The 18,375-nt window shown below is 42.5% G+C and overlaps 1 protein-coding gene across 3 annotated transcripts in view; it reads right to left on the bottom strand.

Annotated features, from left to right (window-relative positions):
• Positions 1 to 18,375, bottom strand: part of ccdc172 (coiled-coil domain containing 172) — a 136,634-nt gene that overhangs the window by 103,338 nt on the left and 14,921 nt on the right. The window lies entirely within an intron of this gene.

Below are 18,375 nucleotides of genomic sequence, written 5' to 3'. Positions count from 1 at the left end.
GTGTCCATCACTTCTGACTTCATTCAGAGGCTTTTACTCCAAGTGCACGTCTTAAGTAAGTTAGGTTGCGTTGAAGAGCGTCTTAGCATCTTTCAACTCATCATATTTTAATTATGGTTCATGATTTTACTGATTTGGTCCAAACTCCCAACTCTCATCAAACGTCTCCTTCGCACCAATGAATATTTCTGCTCCAGTTCGTTCGTTTGTCAGCTGTAATACACAAAAACAGTATCTCCAAAACTTGGTGGAATGATGGGATATGGGCCAAGGAAAAAACTAAAAGTGATAAGACTTCTTGTCCAGATCTGACCCAAGATGTTTAGACATTAAGCTAACCACCATCACATAGTCTGTTATCGACAGGCTCCTCCTGTCAGTGCTCAGTTTGAAAGAGGTGTAGTGGTTCAGTAACAAGTGACGTTATCAGAACCACAAGTTTCATGCTCCATTTTGCTAAAAAACTAATATAAACACACACACACACACACACACACTGGGAGGAAACAATACCCATCATTTTGTTGCAGCTGGTGAAAATGATAAGGGTCTTAAATCTGGCCGAGCATTAATACCTCATGTGAAGGTCCTGTCTTGTAGTGGATTTAACATTTTTTATCACCCAGAGCCTGAACACATTCAGCAGCTGGTGATCAATTACAAATCACATCAACACGCAAAGATCATCTCCTCCATTTTACTCGATACTGTTCGGACGTGGTGCATAATCCTACAATATGTAAAATAACGTCTAATCACACTGACATGCAGAAAAATAATAGCTGTCATGTGCACTCAGAGGTCAGAGATGATGTCAATGGGGGCATCGCAACTCCTTTTGCCCCGAGGGCCCCACTGGTGTGTTGAACTCGCTATGAACCGAGAGCTAAAGGTCATTTTACAGTTTCTCTATTCAGCAGCGGGTGAATTTAAAGGATAAGCCTCGACTAGCTGACTCTGAAGTGAAGAACAAAGGTGGAGGGAGACTTGCGGAAGCTGTAGTTCAACAGGCTATGAATCTCTGAAAGTGACGACCGGTGGAGAGCAATTTGAGTATCTGCATCCACTGCAGATGAGGAGTGTTATTCCGCAGCTCTGTGGGTTGCTGCTGCTGGGCATCGGTTTAAAGGAGTTGCTCTTGCCCGTGCAAAAGGGTTCGAGCTCCAAGTGCTTTGAAATGCACCAAATGGCCGCGGGCTACTGGACATCAGGGGGCTTTTGATTTGTCTCTGGTAGGATATTGACCACCGGGTTGGGTCAACGCAGCAACAAAGAGCCGCCTTTCATCCGACTACCAACCTTCCTCTGTGGCCCAACTCCTCCACCACAGAAATGTAAAGAGGGAAAAAAGCAGAATCATTTTTTACTGAAGTGGGTTCAGAAAAGAGTTGTTTTCAAGGAGCTCCGAGTAGTTTCTCTACGGGTCTCCTTCTTAGCAATTACTATTGAGTTAACTTTTAACTACATAAATCAAGTGCAGAATAAAACTAGAAGGGTTCTTAGAGAGGCTCAGGCCCAGCAGTCCTCTTATGAACCCACATTTAAATTCACTGAATCTGGAGATTGATTTGATTTCAGCACCAAATTGCACACACTCTAGATAATTAACGGGACACCATCGTCTGTAGAGTTGTTACCGTCCACGCAGGCACCGTGGCGTATGCATAAACAACATTGGTGCACACGGCTACCGCCACAGAATGAAGGCATTCTGTGGGAAACGTTTCAGAGATGGTGAAATAAAGTTTCTGGATCCGCATCAACATTTTGTAGGTTTTTTTTGTGAGTTGTTGGTACAAGTGCTATTTTGCCTCACAAGCTGTTTCTTCAGGTTGGCATTATCTGTTAACTTATGTGCTCATCTCACCACGCGTGTCGCACTCAAACCAGCATGACTCCACTCAGGCTCTGAAACAAACACATACTTTTACAGCTACCTGGGGAAAAAAGCTGTTTGCCATGAAAAAACTGGATAAAACAGTTTGTGTGAAATTGGTGCACAGGCCTGTAAAATATAATTCGGCCTCTCGCCACTAAAACAAGAAAACATGGCTCTGCAACGGTGTTGATAACCCTTGAGTCCAAAATAACTGAGTCATTCTTTACTTTTTCTGCACATAATGTTGTTTATAAACTTCTCCCTTTTTTTAACACCTCAGTATTTTGGGTGTCACTTTTCCTGATACCTGTAGCGAGCGAGGTAAAGAAGGAGAGGATAGAAATGATGGAATGTACGAATGGAGAGAGGAGGACACAGTAATCCTGTTAGTCTGCTAATCACCGTGGATGGAATACATGGTCCAGGGACACAGTGTGTTAGACAGAGGTACCTGCAGCATCAGCATCCGTCCTGAATGTGTATATATATATATATATATATGTGTGTGTGTGTGTGTGTGTGTTTCTGGAGGGGACGGGTCTGGACATCCATTACCCATTATCATCCGGGGCTCTGGCGGATTACTGTGGATAAAGTGAGGGAGAGGAGGGGAGAGAATAGGGACTTAGCCTCATATCCCGCAGCTTTTTTGCTCTGCTGTCCAGCTCACCACACAATCATTTGGCTGACAGCAGGAAGAAATCCTTTATGAGGTGTTGTAGCCAAAGGAGCAGTAATTGAAAAGTTGATTAAAATGCTTAATAAGTCAGAAAAGCCTCCGGACGCCCTGTCGTCTGAAAATCCTGCTTTAAATCCGACCTTTCATTGCAGAGAACAACTGCAAGGTATTAATGACACAGACACTGATATGTCATCAGCAGTATATATATATGTATGTATATATATATATATATATATGTATGTGTGTCATATACTGCGGCCGGGCACTGAAGGGCCATGTAGTCGATTAGGCTTCTCCACAGGAAGCTGTCACGTTGTCCATCTTTATATTCAGACGTTATTAAAAACAACTGTGACCAGACGGTTCATGTCCTCAGTCTGATGCTGCCGGCACAGTACGTTTCCTCTTAACTAACACAACCTCCTCCATTGTACAACATGTCCACATCACCATCCCATCGGCACCACCCTCAGAGGGGGGAGGGGCATCCACAGCGGCCTGTTCCAGCTGAGCACATCAAGCACACACACACTCACACACACTCACACACTCAGGGAATGACTTTTAAACAGTGTTTACATCAAATCTCAAGTTATTCCAAAAGCAGGAATATGATTTAAATAAATGAATAAAGTTTCTCTGTGCTGTTCAGCGTGGCGGTACATGCACATGGACCCCCCCCCCCCCCCAAAACAAAAACAAATTGCATTCATATTTCATATGTCTGAGTTGCACCATGTGGCAGGTTTCTTGGCTTTGGGCGAGTCAAAGCTGTAAGAGAGCAAACTGAAAAACATCTTGGCCTTCTGCAGAGATCAGTCCAGGGATGAAACACTCCAGTCAAAATAAAAAGACACCACAGATAGTGTGTTATGTTTCCATATGTAGTGATGAGTCATTTTGAAGCATTGGGCCTTCTGTTTTTTTTAGCTTAATTGAGCCGTCTGCGCCGGAAGCAAATTCAAGGGACCATAAATACACATCATTTCACTGCAACGTATCAAGTAGATGTTGAAATGGTTTTTTTTCTGGACCAAAGTGATGACGCAGGGAAAAATAAAAACATCACTTTGCTTTTCAACCACCATGAGTGGCGTGATGTATGGTACAGAATGCGTACCCATGCATTATGGGTAAACATAAGGGGTTGGGCTTTTTTGTAAAATACAAATGTCAATACTTTAGTTGAAAATAGATCCATCTAGCTCCTCTCTCCTTCATCCACCTGTGACCTTCAGCACAAATGTCTCATTGAGACCAGCATTCAGCAACGAGGACACGTGGAAGGATCCATCCCATCTCTACTTTAATCAGCTTTTTCTATTCTTATTAGACGATCACCGGTTTCCCTTTAATCATGATATAATAACTGTTCCCTTTCACTGCTTGGAGAGGAGAGAAAGGTGTAAAAATTACACAAGATTGCTGCGGAAAATCGAACAGACTCATTTTCCTGTCTTTTGTAAGATGGTGCCATCAATAAAATTAGCTGTGAGACAGCATGGGAAGATGAGATGAAGTTACTGGTATATTGCCAGTCAGTGGGGAACTGGGTCGTCCTCTCCATTAGAGGCTTGAGTTATGTTTAACATTATAATTCTGCAGCTCAAATAAAGATAAATGGTTGGAAGCTTAGTGAGGAGAGAAAAAACAGAGGGAGAGGTAAACAAGGAGAGAAAGACACAAATGGAAGATATATTCCTTCGAGAACAAAGCAGACTGTGTTTACAGTCGGAGTGAATATGTTGACGCGTGAGCTACCCAGTCACCAAATAAAAAACTCTCTGGATAATGTCCGAGTGAGCACATGTGAGAATAACGCAGGAATATGTCTGCAGAACTCCCCACGAGTGTTTCTGGCGTTTACGACACAACGGACGCAAAACTGGCACAAAAAAGCCGGAAGAGGACTAAACATATATTTTCACTGTGCGTCTACACAGAGATTAAAACAAAATACTCTTTCCACAGATGTGGAAACCTGCACGGGAGCTCAGATCCACTGTTGATCATAAAGAATCAGGTTAACATGTTACTCCGCTGAAGAATGGAATTAAATCAACTTTAAAAATCCTGCTAATTGGTTTGTCGTTTAACTTTAACTAGAAATGTCTCCGTCTCATCTTTACGCCGAGTCGGTCTAATCACATCCCGACTCCAGCTCTGTTCTTAATGCGCAGACATGAATCTGATAAATTAATCTTCACATCTCAGAGAGAGGGAGCACGAGTGTATTTGACCAAATTATCCCTTAAGGATGTTGAGCGATCGTCACAAGAGTATATAAATTAGTAAAAGTAAATGTTTAATGTCTAATTCATCTGCTGCTGCTTCTATTTACTCAGATTATTTAACTGGCCGTGCTCGACTAACCTGTACATCTCAGGTTCTCTTGTAATCCTCTTAAATGACGAGACATCGGATTTTCAAGGGGCCCACATCCATGGGCTTGTCCTGCGGAGCTGTCGGTTGCAAATCCAATTTCCTCAATTTCAAAATGCCCAGATCTCCAAGTACCGGAGAAACAGACTCAACAGAAGAATCCCATGTTTCTGGCTTTTCTCCACCTCATGTTCTGTTTAGTGTGAGGGTCTGGTTCTCCTGATTGGCTCTGATTGAGTATCGATTTGATTCCATGTATCACTTGACTTTGTAAAAAAACAGTGAAACATGGGAGTGACCATTTTCTTTTGCACTGTTTTTCTCCTGTGTTTGTGGAGTCTTTGGTTTGATTGTGAGTTTTCTTTCTTGAGTAAATAGAATATTGTTGTTTTGACCTGGGCTCACCCTGAAAGTATTGGTTTCTGGTTATCACCGCCAAGAAGAATAAATGCTGCTTTTATCTCAGAGTTCTTGGTTAAACCTTTATGTTGTGCACCTATAGACCGGGGGCATAACGATGATAGACAGCTGAGACTAACTCGAGCCACGGCTCCACAACACGATCACCGCTGCACAGACTCCGACTCCAAATGATGTGGACAGCATAAGATGGCGGCGCCTGTATCTGGGATATTGCAGCTTCATTTTTGGACGACTGAAGAAAGTGGAAACACGTCGTCCATCTTAAGGTGATTTATTCGTGTTAGAAACCAAAAGTGGAGACGAGACTTCATCACATCCGACACTTGGTTTACTGCACAGACTGATCACTGAAACGTTTCTACCTTGATTAGAAAAACGTATGTTGTGGATATCAGCACTATCTCCTCTTGTAGAAATTCTGAATTTAATACTTCATTTTATTTGCACGTTCACTTCAAGCATGGAGTTTTGGCACTCCCTAATCCCATGAGGTAATTTTGTTGTTTTGTGATGCCTGAAAGAAAATCCATATACTGCCGACGGAAAATTAAAATTAGGAAATATAATTTCAGAAGCTCACTGTTCCCTCACTGGAGTCAATCAGGCCCATTGTACCTGCACAGCCACGATAGATCCCCGGGTAATGGTCCGAGAGTTGGCAGATTAACGGCATTGATCCACATCTCAGAAGCAGAAATGATGCTTCCGTGTATCCACAGCAGCAGCTCCAGACTTTACATGAGGATATATGGAATAGCTAGTGTCTTTATCTGAAGCAAGCTGTCAACAATTCAGTAACATTTCCTTCTTTGCCTCCTCCAGGTTTGTGCATTGAAGGTTTGAATGCAACAGGACTGACTGTAGGAGATAACGTGTGAACAGCAGGCTGCAGTATCAGATGATTTGTGATGCTTCAGTGGGAGGGGGGGGCATTTAAAGCATTTGAATAAGCAAGCTTTTGTTGTGCTCTTGCATCACTGCATCTTCACGTGAGCACAGAGCAGCAATTAACCAAGCGCCCGCTCAAGCTGAGCAGAAGGTAAATCACAAACGAACCTCCTCCTGCATCACAGTCGGCCCTCAAAGCCCTTTTTTAATGTTTGCAGAGCTTTTTCTATACGTGCTGTTATCGTCGTGCACAACTCAGGAGAAAGCCGAGGCTGTGTGTGTGTGTGTGTGTTGACCAAAACCGTCCTGTTTTCTGTCTCAAGCAACACAACGAATGACCAGCAGCACTAAACTGGCAATCCCACACTGCCATCTGTGGGCCACTGAGGGAACACCAGCCTTAAAAAAAAAAAAACCAAATCCACATAAGTCTGCCCTTACATAAGTGATCTATAAACCGACAGTGTGAGTGGCTGCCTTACAATAAGCAAGCTGAGATGATGCATGGTGTCTCAGCTGGGGCATCCCGCCGGGGGAGGCAACGCCGGCTCGACCCGCCGCGCTGATTTACATGTGACCCACATCGATGTGCCAGTTCTGTGCCTCTGACAGATCGAGGAGTGAAAGAGATGGAAGGAAGGGAAGACGCTGAGAGGCTGCCATTTTATGCATCCTCCAAACCCTCCCTGCCTCAAAACAAGCGCGCGCACACAAACACACACACACGCCCACACACATATAGAAATTCTGCCTCTCAGACGCTGTGAACCCAATCCCATCTGTTAAAGGAGGATAAATTCTGGCAGAGGGAATTTATTTGCAGCCAAGATTTATTTACTGGAAACAACTTTGGATTTTCTTTCTGTGTCTTTCTTCTCGTTGCCACCCCCTCCCTCCTGCTGCTCCTGGCCCCCCCGCTGCGTGTGTTGTCCTTGCTCGGCCAGGTCGATAGCCGCTAATGAAAGGGGCCTTTATGAAGGTGTCAGCTGCTTTTCCTCACAGGTGCAGGCAGCTCTAATTTGAAATAATGGTTATCGGCGGGGCCATCGATTTATTGAGCTGGTGATTAGTGCACTGTGTCAGCATCCGTAGATGGAGGGAGGGCGGAGAAAGTGCAGAAGAAGGGAGGCAGGTAGGAGATGAGGAGGATGGAGGCAGGTGTGTGTGTGCATCTGTGTGTTCGATGTGGGCGGGTGTCAAGGTGGGAGATGGAGCGTATGAAACTGTGTTTCTAGGAGACAGAGTGATACATCATTGTCCTGTTTCTTCTCCTGTGTTCCTACTTTTGTTGCTCTGATTAAAATGCAACACGAAGAACAGAATCTAATGTCCTCTCAGTGTTTTTATTTCACCAACCAACATTAACAAAGAGGAGAATTTAATCAAGAGAATATCGTCTGCCTCGTTGTTTTCGTTACATCAAACCCAAAAAATCAAGACGATGTTGAAGTGTTTGTTTAATGAGCATCATCAGTTGTCAAGCGACTTTTCATCTTGATCCGTCACATTTATTCAGCCTCAAACCTTCAACAGAGATGGACTGTATTTATGCTGTGCTTCTCAATCACTCAGCAAGTTTAACAATGTAGGTACGAGGTTTTTAAAATGCAGGTACACATCTTTCCCATTGTGTGTTTTTTATCTTTCCTGGTGAGTCACGTTCAATGCACCAGAAACTGAGAAGCTCACATCTCACTCTCAGTGTTGCACGAGTCAAAGAACATCTCTGTTCCACGTTGGTCCAAAGAATTAAAAGTAAATAAACAATCATGACCATTTTACGTTCAATGCACGTCATAACGCTGCAACAGGAACCGCAGATTGGAGCCGATAAAAACCAGAATCTACTGCAGAGATATTTGAGCCAAATGTTGCTGGGTGCTAATGGAAAAGGAGCTTTACAGACTGATGGTGCATTTAGAGGACACTTTCACATTCGACAGGATGGAGGACTGAACCAGGAACCCTGTGATTGCCGGACACTGACCTGCCTTTGTTGACGAATCTGTGCAACTTTCTACAGTTGTAGAAAAACGTTGAATGAGGGAGTTTAATTCAATCGACAATAGAAGGGACAGAGGTGGCTCCATCATCCAGATCTGAGACCCATGTTGGCTGATTCCCCAATGACTGAGTGCAAGGCGGTGGAGGTCAGGGTGGTGAGAGACGTCCCTGCACCAACTATATCTGAGAACCATTTTATGGTGACAATTTCAACTTCAAAAAAAACCACGATGGATTTAGTGGGAAAATGTCATTCTGCTATAATAGTATCATTGGGGGAAAAAACAATCATGGCCGGATTACAAAACGTCTCTGCTGGCTCAGGATCAGCACTGTCGAGGGGTCTCGGACTTACAGCTTCCGTCTCAAAGCAGAGTAATGGGACGGAGAGTCTTTCTAGAGGATTATTCTAAACATCAGGTCGGTTCCTATGAGGCTTTTTTAAAACGATTGTTGGAATAACAGTTGTTATCAGCATTATTGTTCCTTTAACTGGCACTTTGGACAAATTTCTACTGACGTTGTGTGTTTGAAAGCACAGCTCCAGTGCAGCACTTACACGAGAATAGTTTGTCATTAATTATTGACGTCCTGGTGATTACAGCTCCAAAGGAACAAGGATGTAATGACACAGCTGGGAGGACAGGTTTCAAGCAAATAAATGGTTTTACAGACTCTGGCCTGCACTGGAAATGAATTCAGAAAACCACCGTGACTGCATATTTCATTAATGTTTAATGAGCATCATAACCTCAAGTATGTTGTAATCTGCTCGATCTGGTTATTTCTGTGCAGATTTCTACTATGATACTTTTACACAGATGTCTGATTTACTGTCGACCATCTGCACAAGCTTCTCTTTCACTCCAAGAACTTTTTCTGCCAGATTCTTGTTTTTCAGATGTACTAACAATCAAGGGGAGAAACTCCGTTGTTGTGTGGCTTTGTTGATTCTTGTGCTTTTCCAAAGCTACGTGGCTTCTTTGTTTTACCACCACTCAGACCACAAAAACTAAAAACATGTTTACTTGCAAAGTTCAATTGAGCTTGATGTTTAGTTAACAGATAAAACTTCATGATTCAAGATGTTTTGTTAAAAATGATTCATATACTATTGTAATCATATGAAAAACCTTTGTTGGGAAGCTCCACAGGAGCAGCAATGAAGTAGTTAAGTAGATATAAACAGATATATTTGAATGAAACAAGTATTTACAAAAATAAATACAGCATAAGAAGTACTCAGTACAAAGACAACAACACAGATTTATGTGTAATAACAGTAAAGGCTGAATACTTAAATACTGCAATTGTGTGTGTGTGTGTTGAACATTAAACATATTATTTAATTCCTGTATTATTAGAAGTATTCCCAATACTAATACTACAACTAACAAAATAATAATACTACATTCCTATTCTCAATACCTTTGTCATATGTGACTTTTCCTTTACATTTCATCTTGAGTCACAGTTTAACCTGACGTGTAAAGTGTGTTACGGTATTGAAATGAACTTGACTTGATTTGCCTCCAGGAAGTAGTCACAGCCTGGCTCTCCTGAATAAGACACTGACAGCAGCTCTGCCCTGCACGACTTTTCTGTTACATCACACTGACTCACCCACGTATAGTGTGACAAAGTTCATCTTGCTTTAACAGCGCAGGTAGTCTCTGAATTAACACATTCTCTCCTTGTACAGTACGTGCTCACTGCCGGAACCGTTCACTACAGCACGTCTGCACACTCATCGCTCGTACAGACCTTGCTGCTCTCTGCACTTTCCATTCACACCAAACTGCTGCCTGTAGGATGCTGAAGATAAATGTGGGGACATTTAGTGTTCCTCAGGTTCACTCCTGTCTCCGCTTCATTAATCATTAACGATGCAGCTTTGAACTTAATGTTTTGAAAATGATAATGAAGCATACGTTGCTTTACGTCAAATTAAATGCCAACACATCCTGTCAGAGCGGTCTGAACTATTTCGGTATTTAAGGTGCACGATGCAAAGCGCTGTAGCTTTTCAAGTAGAAACACTTACAGCCCAGCTTGTACATAAAAACTGTTTTATGTAGTTTTATGTGAGTGAAAACAAGTTTTTTGTTAAATAATCCCGGCTCAGGTCATCAGATGGTGCCACGATTGACCCTGATTCATTTCAGAAATTTGGTCAGATGTGTCTTATCCTTGAGTAAACGGAGAAACAGATTTCATTTATCATCTATTTAGTGACACGAGCAACAGCTGCTGAGATCAAAATCTGCACGTTTCTGCGAGTTCAGCTCCGACAATGATCCTGAATAAAAATCACAAACACAAGCTGGAGGAAACAAAGCTACAACACGACCAAATCGTTCCCGCTTCAGTCACCGACTCCAGCACAAGCTCCGTGAGCCTCGGAGGAGCCGTAACCGCCAATATCACGTTGAATAAGAAGACGAGAGGCGACACTTTCCATCAACTCTCCTTTGTGGTGTCTCGAGCTCGAGATGGGCCGAGTGGGAGTGAAGGAAGCGGGGATGGGGGTCGTGCCTCCATTAAAGAGGCTAATGGTGTACAGACACGAGGAGCTGTATTAGCCACAGGGAAACCTATTAAGAGTGAGCCGGAGACAGCGGTGATGAGACGCTGATAACAGAATCACTGAAAGGAAAATGACGAGATAAGTACAAGTGGAGCTCAGAGAAAGAAAGTGAGTCAGACTGAGCACAGGTCAGACGACGGAGAGGAGGCCGGTCTGAGCAGAACGCTGTCACAAACGCTGATTTTGCTCATTTTAAGAAGTGAAGGACGAAACACTTTATATGATGTCTGTGCTGATAACAAGTATAACAATAACCTGTGATTACCTGGTGTCTGTCCCCCACAGATAAATTCACATATTTGACCTTTACACAGTCCTAGTTCAGGTTTTTTACGGTTCTCTGCGCTCCTGTCTCATTTCATCTCTTACTATTTAATGATATTAATGTCTGTGTGACAGAACCACGTTCCATGTGTGTGAGTGTGTGCTTTTAGTGTGCACATCTGTGACATAACGTCTGTTTGTGTGTATTTGCTTTGCACAGGGTTGATGTGGATAGCCTCCAGTTCTTCTCTCAGCCTGTCTGTGTGCAGGGGCCCCGGGGCCAGTAAATATGTTAGGCCATCTGGCCATCTGTCTGTCTGGACAGATGGTCCACCTGAGGGCCAACCACGCAGTCGAACCACTGGATCTGCAACATGATTCAATGACAGGATGCAATTTATTCCTCATTAAATAGAAATTCCTTCATTTTCTCCTGAGCTGAAAACATATTAATTAAAGTCAAACTGACAGTCTGATTCCCGGCTTCTGAAAATGTTCAATGAGGCTCAAAGAAAAGTGTATTGTCCATTTTAATGTAGTTTAATTATGTAGCAGGAGGCGCGGGTCCAGACGGTAAACAGGTAACAATGTTATTTGCACAGTCACATTTTTAATTGAGTAAAACGGGTGTGCAAGAATCTGTCAGAGTCCGTGTTTACCTTCTCTCAAAGCGAAATTAACACTGCAAGTTAGCATGAAGCGCTTTAGCAAGCATAGATAATGTAACTTCTCATACTGTAGGGTGCTTTTTGTAAAATGTTTTCTGTGAAACTCTAAGTGTGAGTGTAGAGGCAGAGTCTGGGTCACAATGTGTTCAAAAACATAACGTGTTCACCTTGAAGTTCACACCAGCTGAGCGTCGCTGGCTGACAAACAATCGATTAATTAGTCACGAAGCTTCAGGTGGAGCGATCATCTGTGCACGAGCTCATTCTGCAGATTCAGTCATTCAACACATTTCCCCCACAGAGGTTAAAATAACTGCTGTGCCACAAACACTGCACATAACACACACACACACACACACACACACACACACACGGTGATGGGCAGGAGACTTGTGACTATGTCAAAACTAAATATCTACTGTGCTGATGAATAGAGTTAAACACAGTGAAAGTGCAGCTGTGTAAAGTTTAATGAGATTATTATTCATTGTTTTTATACCAGCTGCCTTATCCACAGGCTGAGTGCGGCTGAACGCTCGTTTTAGCAACATCACATTCACGATGTTAAACAGCAGCAACTTCTTTCTGGCGTCCGCAGTGGACAGAAGAATGTTTCACAATACTGAAGAAGCACATCTCTGAGGAATAATACGCAGATGCTTCACATCTCGGTTGCACCCACACATGCACCAGCACACTCGCACAGAGCAGGACTTTGACGTAAATAGCACCTGACGGGCAAGTCGGCCGTCTTTCTCCGTTCTGCACATTTTGCACGGAGACTAAACGTCGGTGCATGTGTCGCCCTCTGGTGCTCTGACTCATATGCTAATGATGCTGCTTCTGAAAGTACGAGATGTTACGAATAGCAGATGAACCAAAAGACGAGAATCTTTGCTTTTAGTCTAAAACACCATCACATGTTGATATTAATCACATTTAATCAGAATTAACACGTAGGAATGCACTATATTACTTATTCAGGCTTAAATTAGATTTCAACTCTTGATCTGAGTTTTTTTGGACTTTTTTAAACTTCAGTGACAGCAGTGTTGGTCCAGTAGGCAGAGGGCCTGAATAACAAACCAGTAACATAATTATCTGAACAGAATCATGTTTTTACCAATGTTATGTTTGTCTAACTAATAGTTAGCAGGACAACACACTTAAGTATACTAATCCAGTAATAGTAACACTACCATTACTACCAGCAATGTTGGATGGATTAGCACAAAACGTGGTGAAAGGATGGTCGAGGAAGAGCCCACTGTTGGGCCTTGGTGGAGGTAGGAGCTCTACTAAATGACATACGAGTTTATTTCTGTGTTGCTTTTAAATCTCCACTAATGTCCTGAGGCAGCTTCTAGATAAAACCCATCGATCAGAGGGAGTGTGATCAGATCATGATGGAGGGAGCGTGATGTTGTGATGAGGTGGATTCTAACTGTGTGGCTCGCTCATTTAGAAACATATCGCTGAGGTGAAGTGCACATTAAAAACTCTTGCATGTTACTTATTCACGTTGCAGGCCAAGACATGCAAATTTAATGTGAACACTGAAGTCGATGTAAACACGTGTGTCCTCCTTTCTATAGCGTCATGTGATCTCAACATTTCCCTCATGCAATTAAATTATCATGATTGTTCCAGGCATGTATGTTCCTGACCCCGGCGGACTTACATCCATGTAAAAGAACACAAAGGCTGTGTACACTGCAGTAAATCTGCTGCTTTTTTGTCGTCTACAGTGGAAAATCTCAACGTTTACAATCCAAAATGAGGCTGTATGAATAAATCAGGACTTAATGCCCACATAATAACTGCTCCAAAGACTTACTGTTGAGTAATTCTTAAGACTTTTCCTTACAAATTGGTTCAATGTCTGGATTTATAATCATCTGTTTGAGAAAAATTGGCTTATGAATGTCAGCCAGCCAAATTTCTCCCCAGCATTGATATATGTGAATTGATATATGGCTTTGGAATGAGCTCCTTTTTATGCTTTTTTTTTTTTCTAACAGTCTGAAAAAGAAATCAAATGAGTAATAGGAATAAATTAGCTGCAGGGCTGGATGAAGTGAAAATGTGGATGACTGGGCCTCCGCCCACGTTGTGCTTTAACTTTATATCCAGTTCCTTTTCCTGATCTCTAAGGTCAGTTTTAAGAGCGACGCCACAGAAAAAGGCAGAATAAGAAAAAAGCATCATGGACTGAGTGGGACTATAAAGATCATAACTGATCTAACTTGGAGACGAGAGGAGGAACCATCTTCTCATCATCAGCTTCACATGTGAGGAACTTAACTGGATCCACTATCTCAACACTTTTATGAGCCTCAGTAGCTTTAATCAAATAGCGTCAGTTTACAGTCACATAAAGAGAAAATTAAACCCATAACTCACACACCGACACACTTGAAGCCTGGAAGTCAACACACGCACACTTTCACACCACAAAGTACGATTCAACATTTGATTATGCTTTAATAGAAGCTTTAGCTTTCGTGCAGGAAATGTTCTGCAGAGTCCACAACAAGGGGGGGGGGCTCCACATGCTGGGACTGGGTAGAATCCTCAAGCCTCTTTTGGAGCACTAATCTGAAAATCCTTTTACCATCCTGGGGACCATTAGCAGAATCAGTCTCTCAGGAGAAACAGCAAATGAGTTAGTGAGCGAGGAAAATATAAAAACCGCAGCTGAACGGTTGCCAGTTGTTTCTTACAATTCACAGATGTTTGGTGGCATCTAAATTAAAGGCCATTTCCCCAGTAGCTTGATGTGGAAGGAAAACTTCCAGTTGAGATCCGACAGAACGCAGGAAGTGCCAAATCCGGTCGCCAAAAAGGCCTCAGCGAGATTAAAAGCAAACAAATGTATTTTTCCCTGGAGCTGAATAAGTCCTCAAGATGGGCTGGTTTCAGAAGGCTCTGAGTTTTCTCATCCTGTTCTCTTCCGTCTTCTTGAAAAGATGCCACATGAAATTACTAAGGTATTGTCAATATTAGTTTTGTAATTAAGGGAGCGCACTAAAGAATGTTGTATGACATAGGTACATCCTGTCGGCTGCGTCTACCTCTACTTGACACTGAAGAAAATGTGTATGTTGGCAATTCTTTACAAAGCAAGAGTTATGACAGTAGAAAGGTCTGGAACGTTAAACTAATTGATCAAAAACAAATCTTTCTCTTGCCCTTTCTGAAAACCTTCACGTCGGGTGTTTTTGTTCTTTAAAAAATAGAAAGAGAATCTGGCAGCAGGGGTCTGGTCTCCTGTCAGCTCTTGGCAGCAGTGCTGACCCTTAAAAGACGTGAACAATGAACTCTTAACCTTTCTGTTTGACCGTCTCCAATGAAGCCGCAGAGCGTATCCCCACCTCTAACAAAAACACCTTCCAGGTATCTATGCAGCCATTTAAGAGGCTGCAGTTTGTGACGCTCATAAACTTCATTGTGGTGTTGAACCCTGAGGGCTGTTCCTGATATTACTTCTACCTTAATTGGTATTATTGTGAAGAAACTATGATTATATCAGTGTACAGTGTATAAAATCATCACACTATGTCCTGCATTGACCCAGAAAGTTGTTGAGCATAAATAACTGACGCAGAAAATCAGCTGAATAATTCAACCTACATGTAAGAAGCTCCTCATATGGCAGAGTGCAGTAAGGATTTGATGGCAGCTAAACGGGCTCAGTGAACAAGTTCATACATAGACAGTCATTAGCCTTCATCACAGGAGCAGCACAAGGCCGAGTCAGAACCCAACCTCCGTACTTTGGAGGTTTGTCACCCCCCCTTTATGTACGATCTGAGCCTATTTTAATTTTTAATTTCTGAGACACATCATCGGTGGTCCATGAGTTTCTTACACAGCTATCTTCAGGTTTCCCACAGATGAAGCATTTTCATGAGTCGATGCCCCAAACTCAAAATGTCCAAATCATAAAAGTGAAATCAAGACATGGTGACACGACACATGACAAAGACAGAAAACATGGAGCCCAGGCTGCTCGAGCATCCAATTAACCAATCAAACATCCAATCAACCATCCAGTCATCCAACCAGGGTTTATTTTCAAAGTTTCAATCATCTAATCATCGTCCGGGGGGCACATAAATCATGAGCATGATTTCTAGAATCAAAGTACATGTTGAACCAGAAGTAAGCAACAGAAAGACAGGAAGCTTGGGGCAGGCAGGTAAATACAGTGAGCGATATTGAAAAAGGAACGCAAACCAAACAGCTGATGGTAAAAAGCAATAATCAGTGAGACACAAGTTAAGGTCCCGGGCCTGCTGGTGTTCAGTATGAAGTAAAGTGTGCAAGAAGACAAGTGGTAAACAAGAGCTCGGTGCGCAGGCAGAGGAACAGGTGTTAGGGGACAGCGGCATCATTTTCTTTTTTTAATTTACATTTGCATCTTATAAATATTGGATCGATGAATAGTTTCCTCCATCTGGTGTGAGCTGTGGGCTGTTGCATCTGTACGTGGATGTTCTCTTCATTCCTGTATGCGCTGAGCAATCCGTGCGTTCATTTGACTGACGGACTGAATGACTAAGTGACTGTGGGAAGCGTTTAGAAAGCAGAGAGGGTGAAAATGGTCTTTCATTAAAAATGTTCTGTAAGTGGCACCTCTCTGACGATCCACTTCTTAGTGTACACTAAAAATAGAGGAGAAGAGAAAGACTTGGAGATTAGGAAATGAACGATGAGTGGAGTCGTCACTCGACCATTATATTTCCCCCTTTTCATGGAACGTTCTCGTCCTGCCAGAAGACATTTCTGTCCCCGTTAATGTTGGTTGATTAGCGTATGAGGTTTGACGAGACAAGGAGAAGAAAGCCTCTTTTTGGAGCCTCCTTCTGAGCTTCAAGTGTTTGAAGCGTCACCCCTTACTTTGACTCTTGTTTAGACAGAGAATCCTTTTTCATTTGACAAGATCAGTTTGTATCGTGGAGACGAGCTCAAAATTTAATATCCGTGTTAAATGCATGCTTCTGAAGGCATTTGCAGATTAGTCTTCCGAGATCTTTCACAGGACTGTCTGTTGCGCCTATTAAAACGATCCGCAACTACCGCGGCTTTTGTGTGCGAGAGGGAATGAATCAGCCTTGTGATAGAAGCAAAAGAGTAATTAAAATGAGCTAATAGACCTTATTAGCTATTTATCAGCTGCAATTGCATTCAAAGTTTCCCTGGAGGCACCAGTGATCCTCCCAAACAGGAAAAGTCTTTGAAACAGGTAACGCGGCGTCGTACTGAATACCAATTAGTGCCCGACTGCTCGGCTTTACGCGGCTCATCCATGCGAATCATTTCCATGGCCGGCTAATTCGGCAAAACTGCTGCGGGAGGGGGACGGGGAGCGCCACAGGGAGAATGTCACGAGTATTCGGGAAAGGTTAGACAGAGAGGAGCGTGTGTTGCTATCATACCCACCATTCATCATCACCTTTATACCACACAGTCACAAAGGGCCTCTGTATTGACAGAGGTGTGTGTGGTGTGTGTGTGTGTGTTGTGTGGTGTGTGTGTAGGTATCAGGGTGGAATGGTTTGAATTGATTAATGAGTATGTGCCTTTTGTTGACAGTGAATTTGTGTTGTCAGCTTGACAAATGACCGCTCGCAATTTATTTCAAACGATGACAAACTGTAGAAACACGTCAGGTTTGATCCACCATTAGCATGATTGTTAATCTTAACCAACCTGCTCTGAAAGCCTGAGTGTAAAAGTGACAAATGTGGATAAAACAAAATCTGAGATACAAATGATCTTTTTAGAGACGTTTGCAGGGAGAAGAGTTTTTTTTACATTTGGACAGAACCAGACGAGCTGTTCAACTCTTCTGTGGAGCTGTGGCTCAGGAGGTAAAGCCTTAATCTGAATTTAGCCCAATTCATCATTTATGCTAAGCTAAAGCTAGCTTACCACCATCAGCTTGTTGCATCGTCATATAAAACATACAGGCATGAGAGGGGAAGTATATCACTTCATGTTATTCTATGCCAAGGGGGGAATAAGAGTGTGATGAGCATCGACTACATGTCAGTGGATGGCTCGGGAAAGAACACCATAAATAATCTCAACGTATATACAACCAACCAACACACCAGCCATCAGACCAACCAACCAACTACCCCACCAGTCGAACACCCATCAAATCATCAAACCAACCAATCATCCATCTAACCGACCAACAAATAATCCTATGGTCAAACCAAACCACCATTCAGTTGTTCAACTGTCCAAGAAAAACCAACTTGTCACAAAACACAACTGAGTGTGTTTTGTGAACAATAACAGGAGTTACCATGCAAATAATATTCAAACCAAGTACTCTCAAGTATCCTTTTTAAATATGTGATTGATTTGAAGTATTGGAAAATACAGACAGACAGGCAGCATTAGCCAATTCTGTAATCTTTGCCCCTGCGGACTGAGTAAATACATTTGCCTGCCACAGATTTCTGTGTCACAAAAAATGATCCTCTGAACCACAGCAACATGCAGAATATTATTGGTTTAAGCCTTTATTCATAATTTTTTTTGTAATTTTCATTCTTTAAAAAAGTGTGATTATCCAATAAAC

The sequence above is a fragment of the Paralichthys olivaceus genome, chromosome 14 (genome assembly GCF_024713975.1).
Source record: "Paralichthys olivaceus isolate ysfri-2021 chromosome 14, ASM2471397v2, whole genome shotgun sequence".
Taxonomy (NCBI): Eukaryota; Metazoa; Chordata; class Actinopteri; order Pleuronectiformes; family Paralichthyidae; genus Paralichthys; species Paralichthys olivaceus.
The sequence above is the reverse complement of the archived record's forward strand: the minus strand, read 5'-3'. Positions and strand labels throughout refer to the sequence as shown.